We start from the raw sequence: 24,750 nt of genomic DNA, 5'->3' as shown, positions 1-24,750 counted from the left end.
ATTTGCAAATAAAACACTGTGGTTACAAAGGTCATGAGTTAATATGTAGTCTAGCCTTTAATGGATGCATTTATTTTTCTAGACTGAATAATTAGGCAAGCTTTCCACCCCCCCCTCAGATCAGCATTACACAAATGTAGGGAATTGGTTCCCAAAAACAATGTAAACTATACCTCATATGCAGTATGTGCAGTAACTGTGCTCCTATCTCTAGGATATTAGGGGTAAATTTTTCAAGCAGTGCACAAAACATAATCTTGTTATTTGCTAACTGGATTTGTGTGCTTAAGACTCACACACTGTTTTGAAAAATTACCCCTTCAGAAGATTGACCTGGGCAAGAAATGGGAGTCTTAAACCTGGATTGAAACCGAAGTTGTAACCTTGCTTGGCAGCAAAGACTGGCTTAGCAAAACGACTTACTGTAGAAATACCACCCTTTGAATGGCCAAATTAAAGAAACTAATTCTTATTCTAATCACATCCAGTGGAATTCTGATATGCTGACACCCAAAATTATGGCTCTGTCATTAGAAAGAGAATGAGTGGGAATGTTTTGAAATTTTTTCTGTAAATTATGAAACAGACAGTGCCTAAATGACAAGAGATGACATTTTTGGTTTTTTGATTATACAGTTAAAAGTTTTTAGTATTAGGCTTAATTTCAAGGGTGAATTGCATCAAAGTGGACCTAATCCAAATGAAATACCTTTAAGATTCTTACTACTTCAACTATTAGAGATCTATCATGTCTACTGCATGAAGCCTCATTTTCATGTTAGAACAGATGGGCAAAATTGTCATTAACAGAAACTGACAACTCTAAAACTGAAATATAGATTTAGAAAGGAATCTAATGAATTAAATCAATGTTATTGCAATGAAAGCCAAAGAAATTAATAGTGATTTGTAAAGTTACCCTGTATTTTAACCCCAGTATATTTTAGTCAGTGCAATTTTAACATTCACAATACCTTTTCAGATTCATAGTTAATATCTTATTGCCTACTACACTCTTGTCTTAATATATCATCCTCTCTTAGGAGAGTTGAGGACTTAGGGCTCTGCTCAACCAGCCTGCCAGATGCCAGAAAGATGACTATCCCCATTTAGTGGCATTTCCCCCTGCCTTGCAGCACAGAGGGAGAACCACTATGGTGTTTCATGCAATTCTAAACAAAATTACTTGAAAGGATGAAGTGGCTCCAAACTCACTTCAAGACTCAGTTTTCAGTAAGCTTCTTCAAAGTATATGTCACTTATTTTCAGCCCTCCAGCTCCAAAATAAAATATTCTCCAGCTAATATGTCTATTTCATTTGCATAGCTAATATAACAGTCAAAATTCTTGATACAATATGTACATGAGTGAAGACAAGTACCTTCACATTGTCCAAAGATCTTTTGCTGTGAAACTATGGAAGCTAAAGGCAAAGTATCAGACGAATATAATTTAATTACCATAGCCATAAGACACAGGCCAAAGTTGCAAGGTGAGCAAAAGCAGCATACTCAAAAATCTTCCCAGAATAAATGGTGACAAAATCTACAAACTAAGGCAGATTCACCTTCTCCATGCTCATAAAGCTTCACAGCTCCTGGTTCAGGCACCTTTCTACAAGATAAATGGTTTCCATTTGACCTTTTTTCTTTCTCAAAAAAAGCAAGAGTTGTTTATAGCTTTTTTTCCTTGCAGGCTACCAAAACTAAGCAATTATTTTATATATAGCTCCTTTACTTTTGCATGTATAGGTAGGTAGCTGCATTTTTCAAGTCATGCCAATGTTTATTCATATTGCAAGGCTAGAAGTAAAATAAGCAAAATATACTTGTAAAGTAAACTTTATGGCTGAAGGCAAATGCCAGAAATGCGTGCTGAAAACTCTCACCCATCAGCCTGATAGAGAATTCAGCAAGAGACATGAGACTTGTGTCAGTGGTGATGTTAAAATGGATCTAACAACAAGAAAATACAATGCATGCCTGCTGTCTTTTTCAGTAACAGAATGGTTTCAGAAAGGGAAGAAACATAATATTTGAGCCGAATCCTTTAAACCAATTATCTGCCATTTTTAGCTGTATTTCAAGCCACAACATCATGAAACTGTAACTTTACATGTCAGGTTGCAGCAACTGCTATTTATAAAGTCATGCAATACCAATAACATATTTGATTGTACAGAATTATTCATTCAATCATCTATTTCACCCAATAAAATGTTGCTTCTGTGTTTCCTCCTAACTGGTTAATATCACCTCCCAGTCCTCACTTTCTTAGCATCTCTTGACTCCCCTGCTTTTATGAACCCAACAGTCTTACTCTATCTTGCTTTCCACCCTCCCTTCCTAGAGGGCAAAATCCAAGGGGATGTTGGAAGGGGCATGAGTGGGTCAGCATGGGGGTGACAGCAAGCAGAGAGAGCACATTCCTCACTCACCCTGACTTTGACTCTTGAGCCACCACAATGCAAAATACGTTGTCTTTGTTTCTACCAAAATCCTTAAAGAATTTCAAAATATATTAATCATCCTGAGTCTGGAATTTACTTAAGGACGTAGTCTTTGGATGTCATCCGACATGACCGAACAGCCTTCAGCTGACTGACAACTCACTCACCACGCATGCAAAACAGGAAACAAACATCAACTGTTTTGAAGAATAAAATCTGTGGAAGAGAGAATCAGAAAATTATTTCTGAAGCTCAGAGACTTAATAACGAAGGCAGTGTTCAAAGGATACTTAAAGAGTATTACAGACAGAGTAAGGGTTTAAAGTGCTATTTTTAGTCATGTTCAATAAAACATGCATCTGCTATATGTTTTTGATTTTATGAGGAAGCTTTTTCTTTGTGACATGACAGTGGGTTTGTCAAATTTCAGTCTAGTACAGATCATTTGATTGAAGAGTGCGACAAAGACACAAACAACAGGATCCCACCTCTAGAAACCTCTTTTTGTTTCAAAAAATTTCCATTTGGATGCAAAGTCAGAGGATCAAGCCAAGTAAAAATACAGTGTTCCATTGAAATGGAGATGTTTTATTAAGAGCAATCTCTTGCCAGCAATATCTGTTCTTCTCCCCACATGCAGCAAACTTGCCCATACATTTTTTAAATGCAACTAACCTTTGTTTATTAAACAAATCAATCTAAAACAGAAAGTGAGATTTTAATTGCAGTTTTGCATTTAACAAGGCAGCATGAAGATCTGGCTGGGAATTTACCAGGCACTTTCCTGGGGGCTAAACCCCTCAGACCCTGCCAGGCTCCCCAGATTTCCCCTTCTTCCCCACAGCCAGTTTTTGGTATTCAGCACACCCTTCACCTTGGCTCTCCTGCTCATGCATTCACTACCTCCTATTTACATACATTACTCCCAGTGCCAACCGTGTGTGTTTCCACGGGCTCAGCTGCCCAGACTTTAATTCCTGTTCATCCTGGGGACGAGCACCCCGGGTCTACCGTGTACAAGGACACCCCAAACCCTCTTGACAAGCAAGCACAGAGGGGCAGGAGAGCTGGAAAAGGGCCTTGGCTCTGTGAGGCAGGGCTGGGATCAGCACAGTGAGCCACAGCAACTGCCTCCCCCAAGATGTATGAGAGGGGGTGATCTATTTTACTGGGTATGATTAGTGAGAGACTAACTGTTCAAAGGGAAGCCAATGCTACTTCACTAATTTAGTCACATACGATATTAGATCTTTGAAATATGCCTTACGTACAGCCTGCATTACCTTTTACAGACAAATACAAAAACATGGTCAACATTTGCAGTAAAATTATCATAGAAATGCCATCTGAAACCTTATTTCCTTTTACGATGTGCATTTCACAAATAACTTGTATTAAAATTATGTTTTACAGGGCAGAAATAGAAAACAAATACTCCTAGTAATTTAAACAGGCATTTGCATAACATGACTAAAAACATGTTAGAAAAAGTTCTGCAGCTGGAAGAGTGAGGTAAAAATACAGATACAGTGATTTTACCACTGAATGTAAAAATGCCTTTTAGCTGTCATAATTAGTGAATTAAAGTGTACTTTCATCAAAACCATTCTAACTAAGATTACTATTATTGTTCTTACGTACTGCTTCCTGCTTGTTAAATTGCATAATATTAGTAACAGGTAAATCACAGATCTCCAGAAAATCTCTTCACTGAAGCATCACCCAAAAATATTACCTTATTCAAGCCTTCGCCTGGCAAGAAACACTTCCTGTAATGACAAATTGTTATTTACAAAGCTACACCGTTGCTCAAAGTGTTTTAAGATTAATTCTGCCTTGTGTTTAAAAATTGGATTAACCCGTGAGGCTGGGGAGTTCACAGGAGCTCACAGAGCAGAGCTGTGCCCACCCCAGCACCTTGGGGGAGCCCGGAACGCTGCCGGCAGGTGCCAGCTCTGGGGACAGAGGGTGACATGGGGGAGGGTGTCATTCATGACTGGGGTGAAATTGTAAGTAATTGGGAAAGAATTCATGGGGAAAGAAACTGGGGCAGATGCACAGGGGCTGCAAGGGCAAGTGGGAGCAAGTGGCAGCGGAGGAGGGAAGAAAGAAGCGATGGTCACTCCCTGGGCCCTGCAATAAGATTATCAACATACTTCAGAGAGGCTGCAGCAGATCCCAACACAGATGAGATTGGATTAGATGTTTTAAGCCTTGTGACACAAAGACCTTATATGGAGGACTTCTCTGAGAGTCATAGGAACTTGAAGTCTCATTTTTAAAAAATTGTGCTATTCTCTACAACACAGATTCTTAAATATTTAAAAGCCTTCTCCATTGGTTGTTCATCAGATTGATTATGATGCATATTTCAGCAGTTTTTTTCTAAAAATGCTCATCAGAGGATCAAGAAACGAGGTGTTCTTGTGTGCTCTACATTGATTCACACTATTTCATTTTAATTCCAAAATACTGAATTCAGAAAACTGCCAAGAAAACAAAGCAGGAAGTGTTTGTGTTTTGCTGTATGTTGCATATGCTCTATGGTAACCAAGAACACAAAAGAAATAGATGATGCTGCATTCCTCAGCCTATCACTCACTAGCTAGCAAGCAGAGGAATAAAGCCCAGCAGCAGTATGACTTTCCACAGAGTACCTGCATGTTTTTTCTTCTGCCTTGATAAACAAAGACCTCCAACTTTCACATGCAACTTGCCTTGTTTGAGATCTCCCATTCAAATGACATTTAATTTCATCACCAAAAAATACACCCATGCATATCTCTCAATAACCAGCCTCAAAAAAGATCACAAATTTTTATAAGCCTTTGGGAAGATCCTGGGTTAAAGAGGCCTTTGCCTCGACCTTTGCCAGAAAGCTTCAGAATCAGGTGATGTTGTTCAGTTTGTACTTTCCAGGATGCCTCTTATCACCAAATAAATCTGACAGTCACGTAATCTTTGAGGCACTGGTTTCCTTATATGTTATTTTCCCTTCTAAAGTACCTTCACAAAACTCCGTGCTAAGAATTGGATGAGTTTATTAGTGATATCTTGGTGATTAGGTGGAAAATAAATGTATTCTTAATGCTGCAGATTCTCAAACATAGTCATCAAAACCAAACATTTCCCTCAATCCAGAAACTGGCTTTAGGATATTGAGATCTGTTTAGCTGGAATGCAACTCCTGCAAAAGTCAATGTAGTTTTTTTTCCCTATGGCTTTTTTTTTCTTTCACTCTCCCAAAGTAAACCTTTATGAGGGAAAAGCCTTCTAGAGATTTGCCACATCATTCCTCCATGTTTGAAAATAAATATTAATGCACCATAATGGGTCCATTTTTTGTTTGTTTGTGTCCTAACTGAAGACCATAGAACAAATGCAGGCTTATTTAACTCCATTTAATATTACAGGTGGGTGGTCAGTGGTACCTTTCTTGTATCAGCAACAGTCTTGAGGCTAACTAGGAATGGTTCTGTTGGAGGTTACTCTATAAAAAATAAGGTAAAGCTGATTTCTGTGTTCAATGAAGCCATTCCAGTTCTATCAACGGTGAAAGCATGTGAATAGCAACTTTTTTTTCCTACTCAGCCCATTGTCTAAAAATGGTTAGAAATGTCTGTGCTGGAGTCCACTAAGAACACAGGAGCTCTGGGATTTTTCTAGCAAAGCTAAGAAAGATTATCATAGGTGTTGATATGCACTGCTGAAAAAAAAAAAAAGGAAAAAAAAAAAAAAGGAAAAAAAAAAAAAAGGAAAAAAAAAAAAAAGGAAAAAAAAAAAAAAGGAAAAAAAAAAAAAAGGAAAAAAAAAAAAAAGGAAAAAAAAAAAACAAAAGAAAAAAAAACAAACAACACCCCAACAACAAAAAAACCACAAACAACAAGCCCCACAGCATTTGGAAAGAGCTAATTCTCACCTGAAGAATAATAATTGCAACAGAAAAACAAAGGTGAGCATCCTAGACAAGTTATTTTCTTGCCTCTCCAGTGCATTTTAAGGACAGATAAAGAGTATCCTACAAAGGAAATACTTCAGAAACAAACAAACAAAAGGCCTCAAAAATAACCCCAGGAAGACAAAATTAACTTTCCAGTGGTATATGGCAGCTTTATGCCCCACATCTAAGCAGTTCAAAAGGAACTTACACTCAGAAGTTAAGATATCAGTTCCATGGCATTTATGTTTCCAAGTGTGCAAGGGACATGCACGGTAGCAGAAGGGCCAGGTCTAGAGGGCACACTACATTTGTATTTATTTCCCCAGTTTAAAAAGTCTGTAAATGCATGTTATTTGTTGTTATTTGTCTCACATCACAGACATTCACTCCTAGAATCCTTATCATGCATTTGCAATTATTCTATTTTAATATTCTCTGTCACTGAGGGACTGCAAGTGTGATTGTTCCCAGCTTGCAACCCTTCCTTTGACAATTTCCACGCGACCCTATTTGGTGTAACACACTAGTGACCAAAATTTCACTCAGAAACTTGAAAAATTAGAAACAGAAAGACCCACTATAGGGAAAAATGTAGAAGTCCCAAAAAGTCTATCTCCAAGCAATAACCCTTTGCCATTTGCACCTCCCAGCCCACAAGAAATTCAATGGGCAAAGTCAAGACAGAGACCCCACTGCTCTCTCCTTTTTGCTTGCAGCACCAATTGTAGCTCTGAAGTGATAGACCATTATTGATGTTAGAGATTAATGAGATAATGCATGTGCTTAACTTTAATCCCATAAATAAGTCCATTTCTGAATCTGGGCAGCATTACTCATCACTGGGCAAAAGAGAGCTCTTTCTGGATAATTAATACTTAATTTGCTGTGCCATGGTCAGTGGTTCCTCATATGATATGAAGAATTCTATATATTAAGAGCTAAGGTCAGAATCTAGAGTCAAATATATTCTTATCTGGCAAAGTTTATCACAACAGGGAACAACCTGAAATTACTGGCATTTCAGAGATACTTTTTTAGTGATACAAGAAAACCAAAGTTTTTAAGAACATCACCATGAATAAATAAACATTTAATTGTATGCTTTAGTTTTAACTCAGCTGAGTCAGCAAGACAGAGTGTTAAAGAAGTCTTTAAGGATAAAATTATCCAAGAAGAAAACACCACAGAAGAAAGTACGAAATTTGTAAATACTTTTGTTTTACTCTAATTGCTTACAAACAAACTGCTACAGGACATAAATATCTAAATTGATTTTCAATGCTAGACATCACAATTCTATAAGGCAAAATGATGTATTTTTAAATTGACAAACTTCATTAAAAGTCTGCATGTGTTTTGATCCCACTGAAGCAAACCTGTGTTGTGGAAGAAATACCCTGTTCATCTCCTGACCCATTTGTGTGTTACTCACAGAAACAAGACTGTGTGATCATCTCAAGAGCTGTGGTTCACTTGTGAATAAAAATAAGAGAAATAAGTTGTTGTTCACAAGAATGGCCACATTGGTACAAGCACCTTGATTCCATATTGTTAGTACGATGTAGCTTTGGATGTTTAAAGGAAATAATCAGAGAGCAAACCACACACCCTGGGAATATTTCCACACATTAAAATATGGTTTTCTTCCTGAAACAACAAAGCTTGGAGTTCTCAACTCTCTGGCCACAAAAATACCTTCTCTATTAGAAATAAATTCTATTAAAAGTTGTCTTTGTAGTACTAACATTGCCAGGAAGCTCTTACAAAACCCAAGTATCAAAGAACAAAAAACCTAGCCTTCAATAGTGCCTAAACTGTTTGGGAGCAAGGCCTTAGTCTGGAGTCAATCATGGCTTTAATGGTTCACATTTGCACTGATTTGCAGTTGAGAAATAGGAGATTTCACTGAGCACATTGCACAAGAAGTTGATCTGCAGCCTAGTGATGTTCATGGAGCCACTGAAACAAGCACGTGAAAATGCACACTAAGTGAACCAGGGAAATAAAATAGCAAAATACACCACAAATACATTGACTAAATGTAGGTGTGTAGGACTTTGTCAATTCAGGTGCACGTGCCAACGTGCTCTTGCAACGACACATCCATAGATGATCCATCACTCAATGGAATGTGTCTTGTGTCCCATGAAGGACAACAGGCAGCAGATAAATCTGGTCTAGTCCATATGGTGTGGAAAAAGCCTTTTTTCCCCAGACTAAAGATTAACGGCAATTGTCAGAAATCTTAACAGGGACCAATGTAAAGATAATTTTAAACCTACAGAAATTCTTAACCACTTCATCATGCCTTGTCACATGCAAAGCCTGGATTTACTGCTAGATGGTCTACAGAAAAAGAAAAAAAAAAAAAAGAGTAGTACACTTAAAGCTGAGGAGTACACTTAAAGCTGAGTTGGCTTGCATTTCCCAGTGGTCTTGACAGGCTGACAAAGCAGCAGCAATGCCACTGCCCAGTGTTAAATGCAATCTACAAAGACCAAAGCACACAGCCCAAAGGCAGAGCCCAGGACAATGTTTGCATTCCCTCTGAGCTGAAGCATTCCACAGGCAGGCTTCAGCCTCCCAGGAAAACACACCACAGTGCTCAGCAGCTGCCTTTAACCTCTGATTTTCTTCCAGTCAGAACCTCTGCCTTCGTCCTGCTCTTATTGTAGCCAGAGTTACCCAGCAGCTTTCCCCCTCCACGGTCAGTGCCAATCTCTGAAACACTTATTTTCCATTTTTTCCTTCTCTTTTCCTCTTTGCCCTCATTTCAGTCTCTTCCTGACTTCCTATAAAAAGTTCCAATTGTTGCTTAAAAGTGTGTCAGTCACCCATTGTCTTTAAATGATTGTCCTGTTAGGAGATGGGCAAGCCTTCTTTCAAAAGAAGGAGAACTGCAGCCAGGCCACCAGGTGGTGTGGATGGGTTCCTCAGGAGTGGTACAGCTGGACAAGAGGAAAAGACAGCAGAGGGCTTCCCATGGCTCTCTCCCACATACAGGTCAGGCCACAGAACCCATAAGTAGGTAAAAAAGCTCCTGGCAAAGCCCCCAAAACTGGGACAGGAGCATGGCAGGCAGCAAGCCAGTATCCCCTCCATGCCTTGGTGGGGTTGCATGACCCATGGCATTGCTGAGCTGAACATGCTATGATTACTCCCCATAACTCCATACACATACACAATGCTTCTGAATATAAATAAATACATATATAAAACAAAGGAAATCACAGTAAGAAAACAGTCTTCTAGAGAGATTACGTGAAGAGAGGAAATATGCCAAAAGTGGTTGCTGTTTAATTTCAGCATACATACTGCCTCAGGTACAAAAGTCTCAAGAATTGCATTTAAAGCTCTAATCAAGATCTTCATTTATTTTCTAATTTGTAGAGCCTGATCTTGCAACATCCAAATAAACAAAAATCAGGAATATAAGAGATGCATATCCAAGCCATGGTCCACCTGCAGCACACTCTTGACATACCACAAACATCTGAGGTGGGACTTCAGCCAACTTGCAGCACCACAGAGCATGGAAAGCATCTTTCCATGAGGCTAGTGACATACAGCCACCCCACTGCAGACCAGGCAGAGGGTTCTCTGGTTTTACATAAAACCAGCTTTACTTCCCTTTGCTGCCTCTGCCCCTCTGCCTTTAGCCTTTAGGATTTTCTTTAGCCCTCAAATGCTACCATTTAAAAAAAAAAATAATTAATACACTGCCCAAAGCTCAGTGCCCAACACAGCAGTCAGCCTTGAGTTCATCCTCATTACTATCCAAAGGAGTAAAGCAGTTTGGATAAACACAGGGGACACTAACTGGAAACACGGTAGCTTAGGTATCAACATCAAAATGTCCCACCATAGTAGTGAAACAGCTGCTGAAAATAGGGCTAGTTTGTTTATATGTAGTACAGTACCATCTACTCAAGGTATTCCTAAAACATGGGCCACCACTAACCAGCTGCCCAGTTGGCTTTGGAAACAGGGCTCTTGCTTTTTTTGCCCCATTGCTTTCTATCAAGTTGCTTTTGAAGGGAATTAATTGGACAAAATCCAACACACTATCAAAGTGGCCTTACTAACAAGTATTAAACATCACAAAAAGAAATGTCTAGATAATGAAGAGACCCCCAACATGCTTCAAATAAATCCTCCTCCATTTGTTGTTTGAAGGATGACTTATTTTAATCACTACTGAAAAAAATAAACAAGAAATAATTATTTTTCATTTTTTATTTTTAAATGGATTCAGATGAAGAATCAAGAGGAACTCTTGTTACTCCTGTGTTCTTATGAAAGCTTTCTCACTGAAAATACTCACTGTGCTCTTGTTATTGTCAAACCTAAAGCAATTAAGGGGGTACTTATAGGAGATGAAAAGAACAGTGATGCTTCACCTCCCTGTTCAAATGGAGGTTTCAATAAAGCAATGACTTTGCTGGCTTTGGGCTTTAGGATACCAGCCATCCAGAGAAATCTTTTGACATGAAGATAAGATCTACTATAGGTAGCACTTAATCCTTTAAGACTAAAGGATTAAGCTAGTTGACCAAAAAGAGAAATATTAGATTTAACACCTGGAAAATTCAAAGCGCTTTCAATCTTCTCATTCCAGGGTTACTCTCTTGAATAATTCACACAAGAACACTTATACAGAGTTTAGTTTCTACATTTGACAGAAAAATAAACAAATTCATAATGATCTAAAGCAGAAAGCGGAAGCTCTGGTGAGGAAATGCTACTGAAATGTCACAAAACAGACTAAGAAACATTTAAAGTAGGGGTGCAGAAGCTGTGGAGTCTTCATAATTCCAGGATGGAGAAATGCATGCCCACAACCAAGGCTAGCATTCATGGGTGTCCTGGAGGTGGTGGCCATGCACAAGACTTGGGAACAGTTGACTATTCTGCTGTGAAATAGCAAATTGTCTCTGTTTATTTTGTTGCTAACCTAGTTGTGCCCTGTGAAACCCTTTCAGACAGCCCCTGCTCCTGTCCAGACTCATATGTCAGTCACAAGGACTAACTAGAGCAGCTACAAAGACACAGAGTCCATGAGAGCTAGACTACGTGTCCAATGCAACCACAAAATGATAAAAGGAATATAAGAAAAAATATATTATTTTTTTAATCTAGGAAAAAATAGCATTTGACCCCCAGTCTGGCTTTGCTGTGCTCATGCCATGCAGGTGTGGCTAGCCCTTGCTCTGGGGCATTATGCACAAAATCTGTCAGCTTCACAGCTTTTGTTCTGGGCCATCCTCAGCTGGGCAAATTGAGTCACAGCAAAGCACCAGCTCTGTAATACAGCAGTTACTGTTATTGATTTAACTGGTTTGTTTATGCCTATGTTTAATTGGCTATGTTAATAGCATTTTAATCCACATTTCACTTGTATGTGGCTGATAGCGCAACATTTGTGTGGCTGCGGTGACATTTTCTCACCACTGCTCTCTGTCATCAAGGACCAGGCCAGCACTCTGATGCTAACTGACAATCCCAAATGTTTTGTTTAATTAAGTATAATTTACACTATACTGTATAATTCCACAGCAATGGCTGATAAATCTTTCATTAAATAGGCAAAACCATGAAAACCTTTAATCACATAGCAAAGCTTTCAGTCCTTTTACCACCAGTATTTAGCATTTCTAAATATTCAGACATAGGATTAATGAGAACAGAGTAAAACAAAAGGAAAAAAAAAATAGAGAAAAAAAACCTGCTGGTGAAGTTGGAAAATCCCCTATAAATTTTATGCCAAGCATCATATCACTAGAAGATCAGGTAACACAATTAGTCAAGGTATTCATGCTTAGAAATATTCTCTCCATCACAGTTGGGACTGTCTCATCTCCAAACACACTGTGTTGGTTCATCACAAACAAGTACTGTCCTGCAAGATGTTTCCAGAGAATCATGGTCATCAAGAGACAAGTTCACTGTACGTGCCTTTGGGCCACCCATCTCTCAACTGATCTGAAGCCCAAGCAACACTTAATTCAAACAGAAAATAGTAAGACATTAAACAGGACCTCTCCTAAGGGTCCAGGCCCTTAGGAGTTCACTGCCCAGGCAATGAACTCAGCCTGCAGAGCCTGGTTGGTTTTGCTCAGTTCCAGATCAGCCCCAAGGGAGAGGTTCTGAACAAAGCAAATGCCCCACATATCTTCAGGCAGACCCCTTGGACCACGTACAGCCTCCCAACCTCACAGCCCTGCCATGAACAGGAGCACTTTTTACTGTCTAAATGCCTAGTCCAAACCTATTGCTTTCCAACATTCTGCTTTGGTCTGTCTGACAACCATCCCCTTTATTTTTCTCCTGGTAGACAATCTTACCTTCTACTTTTAGTTATTTAGTTACTTCATCCCTCTGTCACAGTCTCTTTTCTTCCCATTTCACCTTGCTGTCAGATTATCAATTTAAAACAGAAATAAAAATGCAAAAAAAAAAAAAATTAAAAATTTGCATCTGTGCTATTTAACTACATCAGGTACCCTTTTCAGTTACCCAAATCACTACTACTTTAGAAAATTTATGTCTCTTTCTAATAAAAGTTTTGTAGGGAGTAAGTGGTTTTTTTTTCTTTTTCTTCTTTTTTTGTGAGAGAGAGAAAGAGAGAGAATTTCAGAGTAGAAAACTACAGAGCAGAAACCATCCAACCACGTATTTTGTGCCAGAAAAATGGCACAGGAGTGTGCTACAGCTGCTTCCACAGAATGCACTCTATATAATAATCAAGATAAGAAATATTTCACAAATAGGCAAATCTCAGGCCTCTGTATGAAACCCAACTGGCAGCCAAGCCTTGCAGTCAGACTTTGCTGTGCAAACATCGGGGGCAGCCCCCAGCACAGCTGGACTCCCCCACTCCTGGGGGCACAACAGACCAGGGCAGCACTGTCTGCTGCAGATGGGGACCATCAGCACCACACAGCTGCTCTCTCCTTCCCCAGCAAGAGACTGGGAACACCCACACTTGAACCTAATGATGGAGCCCATTTCCCACCTCACCAGACTCCAGGTCCTCAGTGTGAGACAGGACTCAGTCTCAAGGCAGCTTTGGAGGGAGCAGCCCAACCCACAGGTCTGCAGGACTCTCCATCCCCTGCCTCACACCATCTGGGCAACAGTCACAGCAAATGTATTAGAGAAAGTGTGAAATGTTCCCAGGACAAGGCTGTGGTGTTTGGAGATGTCTCCATATATTCAGAAGACTTGCTGGGGAATTCAAAAGGTCAGATTCAGCAGAGGAGGGTAGACAGGGTCTTCAAAGTGGTGCTAAAGTGGGGAAAGAAGCACAAAAACACTCAATGGCTTTTTGAGATTCATAGGGAAAAAACTAGAAAGAGGCAAGATCATGAAGAATTTTTTAAAGAGAGACTTTTCCATTTGTCTGTGAAGGGCGAGAAAGCAGAGGAAGGTTTCCGAGAGCACACATAACACGCACATACATGCACATACATACTGTCATCTCCAGATCCTGGGGAGAAGGCAAGCTGCTGCATTGTGTAGAGATTCAAAATGTAGAAAATCAATTGTAAATCACGAGTTCTGGATTCTTTGAGATGAAGTGTAATCTGATTTACAATGTTACAAAAAGAAATTAAAGTTAATTCCAACATGATTGTGGGTACACCACAATTTAATATAACCATGCTGTGGCCTTTAAATCTCTGCATTGCAATATGCCAACAGTCATTACTTCTTTAAGTTTCATATTTTATTTTAAACTATAAATTGGAAATATCACATCGCTTGTTATTTACATTTCAGAATTAGGATCTTTGCTTAGAAACACAGTGCTCTATGGTGTAATAAGATTATTGTGCAACTACCACACATTTAGGGTAGTTAAAGGCACTCCACTTCACCTCATCATTTTTTCTGCTTAAATATTATGCCACATTCTGATTAATACCAGACCAATAAAATCATCTTAGCAATCTGGTTAGAGTCTTTTGTCTACCCAGATGGCCTGCAATGTTAATGTGTGACAATTTCAACAATGAACTAGGACTGTTTTATGGAACCAACATTTGTTCCACTGCTTTTTCTTCTTAGGCTCAGAATTTTGACACAGATGGTACAAATTACTCAAAAAACAGAAATGTTCATTTAGAAGGCTTAAATATGTGGTTTTACTCAGGCCATCCGAATCTTTTACATTTACAATTCAGTAAATTTACTAACAACCCTGCTGTAATTAAGGTCTATAAAAATCTTCCCTCCTTTCCTGCTTGCTTTTCCCCTTACATATCTACAGCATTTCATTATGCCTCCAATTTATTAATATTTATTCCAGTTCTGAAATGTTTTTAATTTTGGAAGATTTACACTGTTCAATCTTGCATCCGATTCTTCATACCTTTCTAATTATGGGAAAGGGGGGGAAAAAACATTTACTCTGCAACCACATATTAGACCCCCTAGAATCTACGCATTTCTAGATCTTAAAGGAGCAGAAAAAGAAAAGGTAGAATGGTGTCAGCAGCTTCTGGCCAAACTGCAGAGCGTTTTCAGTTAAGCAGAAGATCATTTACAATCCTGGCTTTCTGTACAGACACTTAGGAAAGAGTAAGATGTCTGAGAAATTACAATGGGGATAAGAAAACAACAGGATCCCTATAACCTGCTTGGTGTTCTTCAGCATAGCAGTGGCTGTGGTCTGTAACCTGTTCTAGTGGGAGGTGTCCCTATGCATGCTTGGGGGTTGGAAGCAGATGATCTTTAAGGTCCCTTCGAACCCAAACCATTTGATGATAATCGATTCAATGATAATCCACATGCTTCCAGAAAGTCTTTGGGCATCATGGGAGAGCCTAAGCTGAAACAACCCACTGGGGTCCACAGCACATGCATGAGCCACCCCAGGGTTTGCTTTCAGGCCATCCTTCCAAAGTACATCACAACAGCAGGCATGACCCCAAAAACCTCGGGCTATTTCACAGCACTGTACTACTCACATCTATTTCCATGTCTTCAGTCAATTTACCTGAACACAATCTTCCTTTGACAATTACTGCACCAGTGTGTGGTTTCAGCACCATTCTGATGACCTGGTTTCCATTTGACTATGTCTCTGTGATAGTTTGGTTTCATTATTTAAACAAATAATTTAAACATTAAAATCAAATTTAAAAAAACAAGATAAAACCTCACGCCTGTCCTTTTGCAGTCCTTGCAGAAAGTACAGTACATGCGTGATGCTCCAATTCATTATGAGATTCTATTAGATCTGCCAACAGAGAGTGCATTTTGAGTTTCTAAATGTTGTTTCCATTAGAATCAATCACTCCATGCAATTAAGCCAATAGTCTCTCACCATTTCTGCTGTTATGAGCTAAACCATCCTAAATATATTGACAGCTGTCTCCTATAAGATGACACAAATTAGGTTGAGGGGGCATAAGCCTAAATGTCACCAGTGGGAGGACATCAGTTATTCTTTCAGAAATCTACCTAATTTTCATACCCCATAAGGCATTCAGTAGACTTTCTTTGCATTGGCAGCATGCAGTAATCAATGTTTTGCATATTACAATCAATAACATGCTTAAATGTTTAAGTTTTGCATTCTTTTGCAATAAATATTGATATATTACAAACTATGTAAAACTGTTCATTGGACTTTTTGTTTGCAGCATGTACTGTATCATTCAGCAAATAAGTGAGCTAAATATTGTTTGTTACAAAACAGATGTCACATGAAATTATGCCATATGTGCTATTAAACATTTTTCCTTTTTTTTTTTCCTTTTTTTTCTTTCAGTGAAAACCAAGATTTGATTTCAGAAGTGACTGTACTTGGCTTTTCAAGGGTTTGACATATGAAAGCAACATCTCTGAAATATTTTTCAAACCTGCTGTGCATCCTGAAATCCAGTTTCACAGGTGGAATCTGTTTTAAATGTAGATACCTTAAAAATAAAGAAGTATGCTACATGTATGATTGCAATACTACTTCTCCACAGGTTCCACTGATTTATCATAGAAGCAAATGAGAAAATTCTACAGTTTTCACCTACCACTGAAATTGTAGTGCTTTTATCACATCATTACCTTTAAATACAGATATTTTGACTTGAAAATTAATATACACTTTCACCTACAAAGAAAAATAAAAATCCAGCTAATAGCTGTGTGCCATTTTCTGCAAAGATTTGATATTGGAATCTGAGAATAGTGGGTGCATGGTGTTCACCGAGGTCAAGGATGGCCAATTCAGATCTGCTTCAGAGTGAAACACAAACCCTCTAACTCTGCACAAGGAAAGAAAATATGCTCCAGGGTCTGACTTGGATTGTTTTTACACAAGCATGTATGTGAAAGCAGAGTGATCTATATCTTTAGACTTTGAAAGTGTGAACTCCACAACAGAGAGAGCAGAATGCAAGAAAGATGTTGCTAAGAGCCATACAATAAAACAAAATCTGGTTGCTGCAGGAAGAGTGACACTGGCATCAGAGGCAAAGGCACTTAGACCCACAAATGGAAACACGGCGCATTGGGAAAGCTAGAGGAAGAGCAGCAGATGCAGCAGCACAAGAGAAAAATTCAAAGTAAAGATCTGGAGACTCCGTATGCAGTTTTCTTTCTCTTAGTCATCAAAAGAAGGAAGATAGGGTAAACAAAAAGGGAGATAAAGAAGGTGAAGAAAACATTTTTGCTCTTCTTTCTCCCACAAAGGCAAAATACTTGCTTACACTTCTAAACTTACTAGCTTTGAGAGTCTTCTCTGTAATACAAATAACTAATTGCTTGCCAGGAAGCATTAAAACTGGGAGGAACTGTCCTTAAACTCCCAGCTTGGGATAGATTCCTCAGGCTTCTAGTCTGAAAAAAAAAAACCTTCCAAATAAAGCCCCTCCTCTAACACCATGAACTTCCATCACAAAGCCAGACAAACTGATTTCAGATCCCCAGACACCACACCTGGTGAGGCTGCTTTTCCCACCTCACAGCACCTTCCTACCCTATCAAATTCCCTTGCTGATTTTTCATATTTTCTGAAGAGTAATGTCACCTTCATGTCCCATTTATCCTTTAGCAAGTTAACTTACATTGAGTATTTGTAGAGCTGCAGATGGGGCCACAACAAAGGATCACTGCTGTGATTCATTCACACCACCAAAACGATAGGATTCAGATCAATACTGGTTTATTGGCTTAAGAAATTGGGAGCTTCTCCCATGGAAAGAAGCTTTTCCAGCAGTGATGCAGCATAACTCCAGCACCTCCAGTGAAGCACTCCCACCACCTCTGCCTCAGGAGGATGAGTCCTCACTGGTTTGGTGCCCACTACACAGGTCAGGGAATGACAGGGATGTCCAGAGTCCCAGCTGTTGGGGAGAGGGTCCTGGAGACCCCCATCACCATAGAGATGGGCACCTGGTGCCAAAGTATCCCCCTCAGATCTAGTGCTGCAAAGCCAAACCTGCTGGTTTTCCATATTTCCTGGTTCAACAAGCCCTGGCTAAGACTAAATAGGGTTTTCATTGATAGCTCAAGAGACAAAGCAGAAGCAGGTCAAGCTTTTCCCTGAGTTAAAGCACGACCACTGAAGAAGCTGATAGAGAACAATCAGGAACAGCTATTCTGCAGTAACTTCCACTGTGGAAAATCCTTAGTTCATAGAAAACATGTACATCTTTAAAAAATATCAAACTAATCTTTCTCTGAAAATGCACTATTTTTTACCCCACTTCTAGAGTAGTGCAAGGTTATTTTTAAATTATGCAGCTAGATGCTACTATTTGGGGTGATAGATTCTTTACAAATGCCAAAGATCTGAGAGCAGGAAAGATTATAGGCAACCCTACAACCTCCAATTAAATGCAAACATAGTTGTAAAAGCTTTCTCTTCTCCCAGCCTCCATATTGCACCTTCTGCAGCCAAATGCTCAGTACATGATAAAAATAGCTAGATCTTTCAAAATCTTAGAAGAGAGGTACTTGAATGTTTTTCTTTAAACGTATTTTCTTACAGGCAACATAATGAGGTCATCTGAAGCGGATTCAAGCTGATAAACTGTGTTGAGGAGAAACCAGAGGTTGAGCAAGGGGGTTCTAGCAGAGGAAAACAAAGAGAATGGTTGGAAAAGTCAGATCGCAAAATGTTAATCAGATTCAGAAACATAAAACATGACAATTCAATGGTGTTTGGTTAAAACTAGAAAATTTTAAAGTTCTAAGTATCTTACATTGAATTCTAATACTTTTTTTAATTATTAGCTATAAAATGCTTACAATTTTCAGTGAAAATTAGACTTGGTAATTTATATTTCTTGTTTATACAGTACAATTTGCTGATGAAAAAATGCGCTAAACTTATTGATTCATGACCATAATTGTTTAATTATTTATCATTGCAGAATTATATTAGCATTTATAATAATGCAGATGTGCGCAAAGGCTAAGAAGTCATATACAGCTTTTGTTTTGTGTTTGCTGTGCTGAAATTAGGTTGATCCAGGTTGTGTGTGCATACTGCATATTGCAAGTGTTGCAAGTCAGCGTCTCTTGGTTTTGCTGGAGCTACAGTAGGTCCAGCCAACAACCCTAATAATTAAAAGGCTCCTGCAGCTAATAAAGTATATAAATCCAATGCCAAGAGCGTTGCAGAAGTCTCTCCTCAGATTGATTTTTCTGTTAATATGATGTGCATTAAATTCAATGCAACACATGCACAGCTGTTCACTTCATACCACCCACGGTATCGGAATAGCTCGTGTGTGTTTCGTACAAGGGAAACCAACAAGAGCTGCACACCACAAAAATTACAACTAGCTAAACTAGCCAAAATCTTCTGCATGAGGCCAGTTAAAGAAGAACATAAGAACTCTTGATAGGAGAGAAACATATTCCTTTAATTTTCATTTTTATTTTAAGGGATCATAAACACTGAAATAAAATGACAGATGCTTCACTTCAGTCTCTCCTCCCCTCTGTGTGCAAAATCTATTCCCTCAAGGAACTACAATAAGACTGACATACATCCCTTTCTTGAAAGCCACTAAAATAGCTTTGCCATGGGCTTCACAATAAATTTGTAATACTGAGTGTGTCTTTCTGGACTCATCCTCTTGACGTGTTGATAGTCAAGGTTCCCATTGCCTGTCCCCTCTGTGCTCGTCACCTAACACTATTTACTGGTGCTACCTTTTCATAATTAAGAGTCCGTATCAAAGCAGTTGTAACACCATTTAAGCAGCTTTTCTAAGGAATCAATTCTAAACGAAAAGGCAAAGTATAAAAATGCCCCATCTTCTGCTGTGCCTAACTGATTTGCTGTGCATTTTATCCTCAGGGAGGTGCTGATTCCAACAGGCAGGGAGGAAGGACCATTCACAAAAGCAGCATCACACAACCAGGCAGAAGAGCTGCTTGTGTAGTTTACATCTACATGTGTTGTGTCTCTAAAAGCAGCCCCAAAACCACACTGGCCATTTCAGCTGAATTGTATATCACCATTCACAGAAGTGAGTATTTAACCTAGTGACTCCTGCTTCACAGCACAGGCCAGGTATTTGTTTCTTTTCTTAGACTAATATTGGTGACAGAATAATATACTCATTAATGGCAATAATGATTATATAGAGAGGTAGAATAGCAATCCTTCCAATGCATTGTATGAATGAGTCAGTTTCTTTAATTAATAAAATTTATTAAAGAACACAAGACAAGGAAAACATGCTTTTGTCAAGCACCCTCACACATGTGATCATTGGCTCAGTGACTCAGTGGTCTAAATTCTCCTCTTTTCCACCAGCATCAACCTGTAGCAACTGCACTTGCAGTGAAGCAGCATAACTTCGTGCAAATGAGCCCATGTCCTTAAAAACACTGCCCCTGAAGTCAGACTGAGAGTCCTGCAGGAAATAATTCAAGAAACTGCTGCTTTAAAACACTTAACAAAGAAATGAGGTGGAATTGAAATTAATTTTCACAGCAATCAATGCAATGCTTCAATGTTTCCTTGAAAAGCCTGGCTTCTCTTCTCCCACGCTGCCTTTTCCTCTTTCCTATCGTATTTTCATCAATTTAGAACTTAAATCACCAAAAAAATTGTGTGACTTTCAAAAACACTTGAAATGTGTAAGCATGAAAATACATTTTGTGTGGCTGTGTGCAACCATGAGACTGTTTTTAATGAAGAGATTTAAGTTGTATCTCTTCTGTAACTTGCCTGGCTTTGTTGTCACCATTGTTGTACCCCCATAGCTATATCCTGGCTAATAAGAAAGTACAACTGGAGTAAAACGGATGGGTTTTGTCCTTTGTTAGAATAATTGTTTTTAATCACACTTGATTTTCAATATTTTTCCTTTAAAATAGCAGTTTGAACCAAAGCCTACATTCCTCTCCTGTTCCCACACTAATCTCCTACTTGCCAGTCCTCATGATTCACACATATTGCTATATTTGGTGTTCTTCCTAAAGATCTTCTTAATTACATCACAATTCATCCCTTAAATTTAAAAGTGTTTTGAGCTCTAGTTGTAGAGACAACCTCTAGAATAGTGCCAAATTAATCTACTGGCCTCCAAACCAAAAGGCAATGAACAAACGACAAAAATCACTTTAAAAACCTTCATAAGCCAACATGATCCTTCTGGAAAGCCTGACTTGTGGTTGAATACTGCACTTTAGTAATGTTAACCACTCTTGTCACAACGATCCTGTAAACTTTATACAACTTCTTAAGCTCAGGGATGTAAATGCCCTGACCCAAAGCCACACAGGAAAAGTGCTAAAAATGCAGATCTTTCAGATCTTTCCCAGATAGATGTCTTGATAACAGACATGCAGATCCTAGACTGTGTTCTTATCCCTTGAACATCACATCTGATAGGGCTTTCTAGAAGCTATGAGCTTTCTACTCATCCAGCAGCTGGAACCCACCAGCAGCTGGAACCCACCAGCAGCTGGAACCCACCAGCAGCTGGTCTCTCTCCCTTCTCCTTCAGTCTCCAAACAGAAGGTCAATGCCATTATCACATAGCCCACCAGCATCCCTTAACACACTGCACTCTCAAATAATAATTCAGCACATGAGGGCCTACAATCCCTCTTCCATCCTTCTCCACCATGACAAGAAGGACCCCTCCTGGGTGGTAGCAGTATCAAATGCACTGATGTGCCCAAGCAGGGATATTATCAGCTCAGAGGGACACAACACCTGAGAGCAGAAAGCACATCACTGTACACAAAGAAACACCTTAAATACATCAAAATGAGCAGAAGGTAGGAAACTAATCACCTGCCGATCACAGAGAGAACACAGTCTGTCCTCAAGTGCCTTCTGGACTTTAAGAGTTCAGGAAGGCCTGGGATTTAATGGAATAAAATTTCATTCACCAAGGAAAAACAAATCAAGTCAAATAAATTAAAACCTCCTCCCCCATCCCTCTGATGACACAAAACTCTCAGAAAGCCTCTCCAGAAATGAGAAAGCAGAGGCTGAACCACCTACTCTGGATTGATCATCTAAGAAGTCAAATCTGGGGAGTCCTGTGCTACTGCATGCCAAGCTGACTTTGGAGGCTCCCTAACACTGAATCAGGCTCTCCAAGTTTTTTCCCTGATCCTACAGGGCACAACTCCCATTGCAAAACACAAGTTAGCCTAATATTCTTCTCATCACCCAAACCCCAGTGAGAACTGAAACTAAAGAGGTGGGGAAAAAAGAACCTTTCAGGAGATGAAGCATAGTTTTGCCTATGAATAATAAGGGTAAAACATGAGATATCTTAATCTTCATCCCGTATTAATATATCTATAGGCAAAAAGCAAGGAACAATATCTGAAATGTTCGAAAAATACTATGCCAGCACTTATCTGGTGACACTTGAGATGAAGAAGATAATTAAAAGGATGATTGCACTGGGTTGTTGTACTCCATTGATAAGAAAGGCTTTAGAGAGCCCATTCAGTATGCTCAGCCATGATACAAGATGCTAGGAGAAAACAGAGTGCTGTGGCAGTGACAGCACCTCAGATCTACAAAACATTAAAATGAAAGATAAAGGTGGCTCTGAAGGAAGCAATATTGGGCTCAGCTTGCTTAATGACAAACATTTGGACAAATGTCTAGATGTCAGAATACCTCTTAATCACTGCCCACTGCCTGTCACCCTGCATTCCCCTGCAAAAATCTGCCCATAAATCTGCCCATAAATTTAGAAGCCTTTTTGGTCTCTCCTGTTGATAAAGGCCAATAAGTAAAACACCAGCAGCCAAAATCCAGCATGGCTGTTCCCTCAGGATCTGCCAGCAGGGCTGATGCGAGGTCCAAACCCAGGAAAAAACACGAGGTGATCACTTGTTTGCTGTTCTATTTATTAAACATCTCTTGCTTGATTATAACTAAGCACTAAGTTTTTGCAATACTAGCAAAATCTGTAACAGTTTCTACAACTCTCATGATATTCTAAGCTAACTTCAGAGGCAGAGCAATTTACCAGAACTGCAGCTTAAACAAGTTTGAATTTCATTTGCTATATATATGAAGAGAATGCTCTTACTGAAAAAAGAAATGCATGAGCACACATTAAAGCAGAGCTTTGATTCTGAACTCTTTATCCTGAACTCTGAACAATGGATACTTATGAATCATTTGTGCTGCATACTGAAGCCTTTTGAACTGGTAACAAGAGAAATCAGTTCTGCTAATGCGTCTCTCATCCCAGATCTCTCACTCATCCAGATTTTAAATCCGAAACTTAGAATAAAATCATCTTTGTGGAAGGACCAAGAGTATTTTGGAAAATAGACCGGTCAGACAGGAGGATAATTTCTGGGTGGGGCAATAAGGAGACTGTGTGCAAGTTCTGATTTTCAAGACAAGATGTTTAAAATCAAGGTCTGAAAAATGTGGGGAAGAGGCCTTGCAAAATGGTTTGCACTGCTTGTGTTTGGGGTCTTGTGGGGTAATATTGTCACTGCAGCAAGCAGCAAAACCAGACTGTAGATCAAAGTGATAAGAATGACATTAGAATGAAAGTTTTGTATGTAGATAAAATACTGGATTGAAATCTAAGTACATATCTTATATACTGGCATAAATTTGGTACTAGCAATGAAAAAAAAAAATACAGCAAAGCTACAAATTCTCTCATAAGGAAAAATCAGCCTTTACTCGTACTTTAAAATCTTTCTATATAAGTCATCTTTGGTCAGTCTCTACTAACAATTAACAAAAAATACTCCAAACACAAGGCTTCTAGTAACTAATTTTACGTAAGTCTGGTGTAACAAGTTCCCTGTTTGAGTATAAGTTTCACAAAAGAGATCAAGCTCAGATTAAAAGAATTGTAAAAGTGCAGCCTGCAACAATGCATGGACAGACACGTTCCTCCAACTCCAGGCTTTTGAGAATTCCTTTTAAACAGTGGTGTGCAAAAAAGCTACAGAAACTTATGAGATAAATTGCACAATACCAACCTGATTAAATTTCAAATGCTATCAACTTTTGCTTAGAGTCTACGATAGGCAGCAGAAACTGAATTGAGAGTGCAGCCATTGAAAATGCTTTCCAGGTGGGTCCAGATATATGTCTAAACGAATGTCCACATTAAATGACAATGTTACTAATCACAGCAGCACTGAAAGATCAAAATGAAGTCCACAATCAGAACTCTGAATTCCAGTGCAAAATCCACCCTTACTATTTAGCAGCAATGGTCTCTGGATGTGAAATGCCTGCAGTGGCCCTAGCATGAAGTGCACGTGGCTGTACAAGGGAGGAGCTGCTAAACCATTGCTTGTAGGTAGATGCTGCAGCAGGTAGATGCCTATGCAAGGTGCATAGAGATAAAACCAGTCACATAAGAATAACACAACATTTTTGTCCCCTCTCTCTGCCATGCAGCCACAGCTCACTAATAAAAGCACATTTACTCTGTCATCTCCCCAGGTAAATAAATGCATTACACCCATGCTCAGCTGCCAGGTTTTTGCAGCTCAGAAAGGGCAGGCTGTGGGAGGAGGCAGAAGACACCCCAAAGCAGTCCCAGGACAACTCGGCAGTGGCCAAGGGCCCACAGTGCTGGGGCACTGGGGAACAGAGGGTTCTTGCTCCAACTGCCCCTCTTCAGCAATCACCTCTGTCAAAAAGCAAGTGTCAACCACTGCCTAAGTTAGAGCACAGGCCCCCTTCCCACAGGACTGAATTAGGGGTAGGGTGCAGTTAATCAGTGATTGATTTGTTAACTTTTTGGATCCACCTGTAGCCCTCAGTGTTTCATCAAACTCTGTTTGGTAAAAATAATAAATACATACTTAATAAGATTAGACAGTGGTAGCATTTCATAAGCACATGCCATAAATACTCTCTCGTGCCAAACTGAAAGCT

The sequence above is a fragment of the Chaetura pelagica genome, unplaced genomic scaffold (assembly GCF_000747805.2).
Source record: "Chaetura pelagica isolate M959 unplaced genomic scaffold, ChaPel_1.0 scaffold425, whole genome shotgun sequence".
In the NCBI taxonomy this organism is placed as follows: domain Eukaryota; kingdom Metazoa; phylum Chordata; class Aves; order Apodiformes; family Apodidae; genus Chaetura; species Chaetura pelagica.
This window is presented reverse-complemented; position numbering follows the sequence as displayed.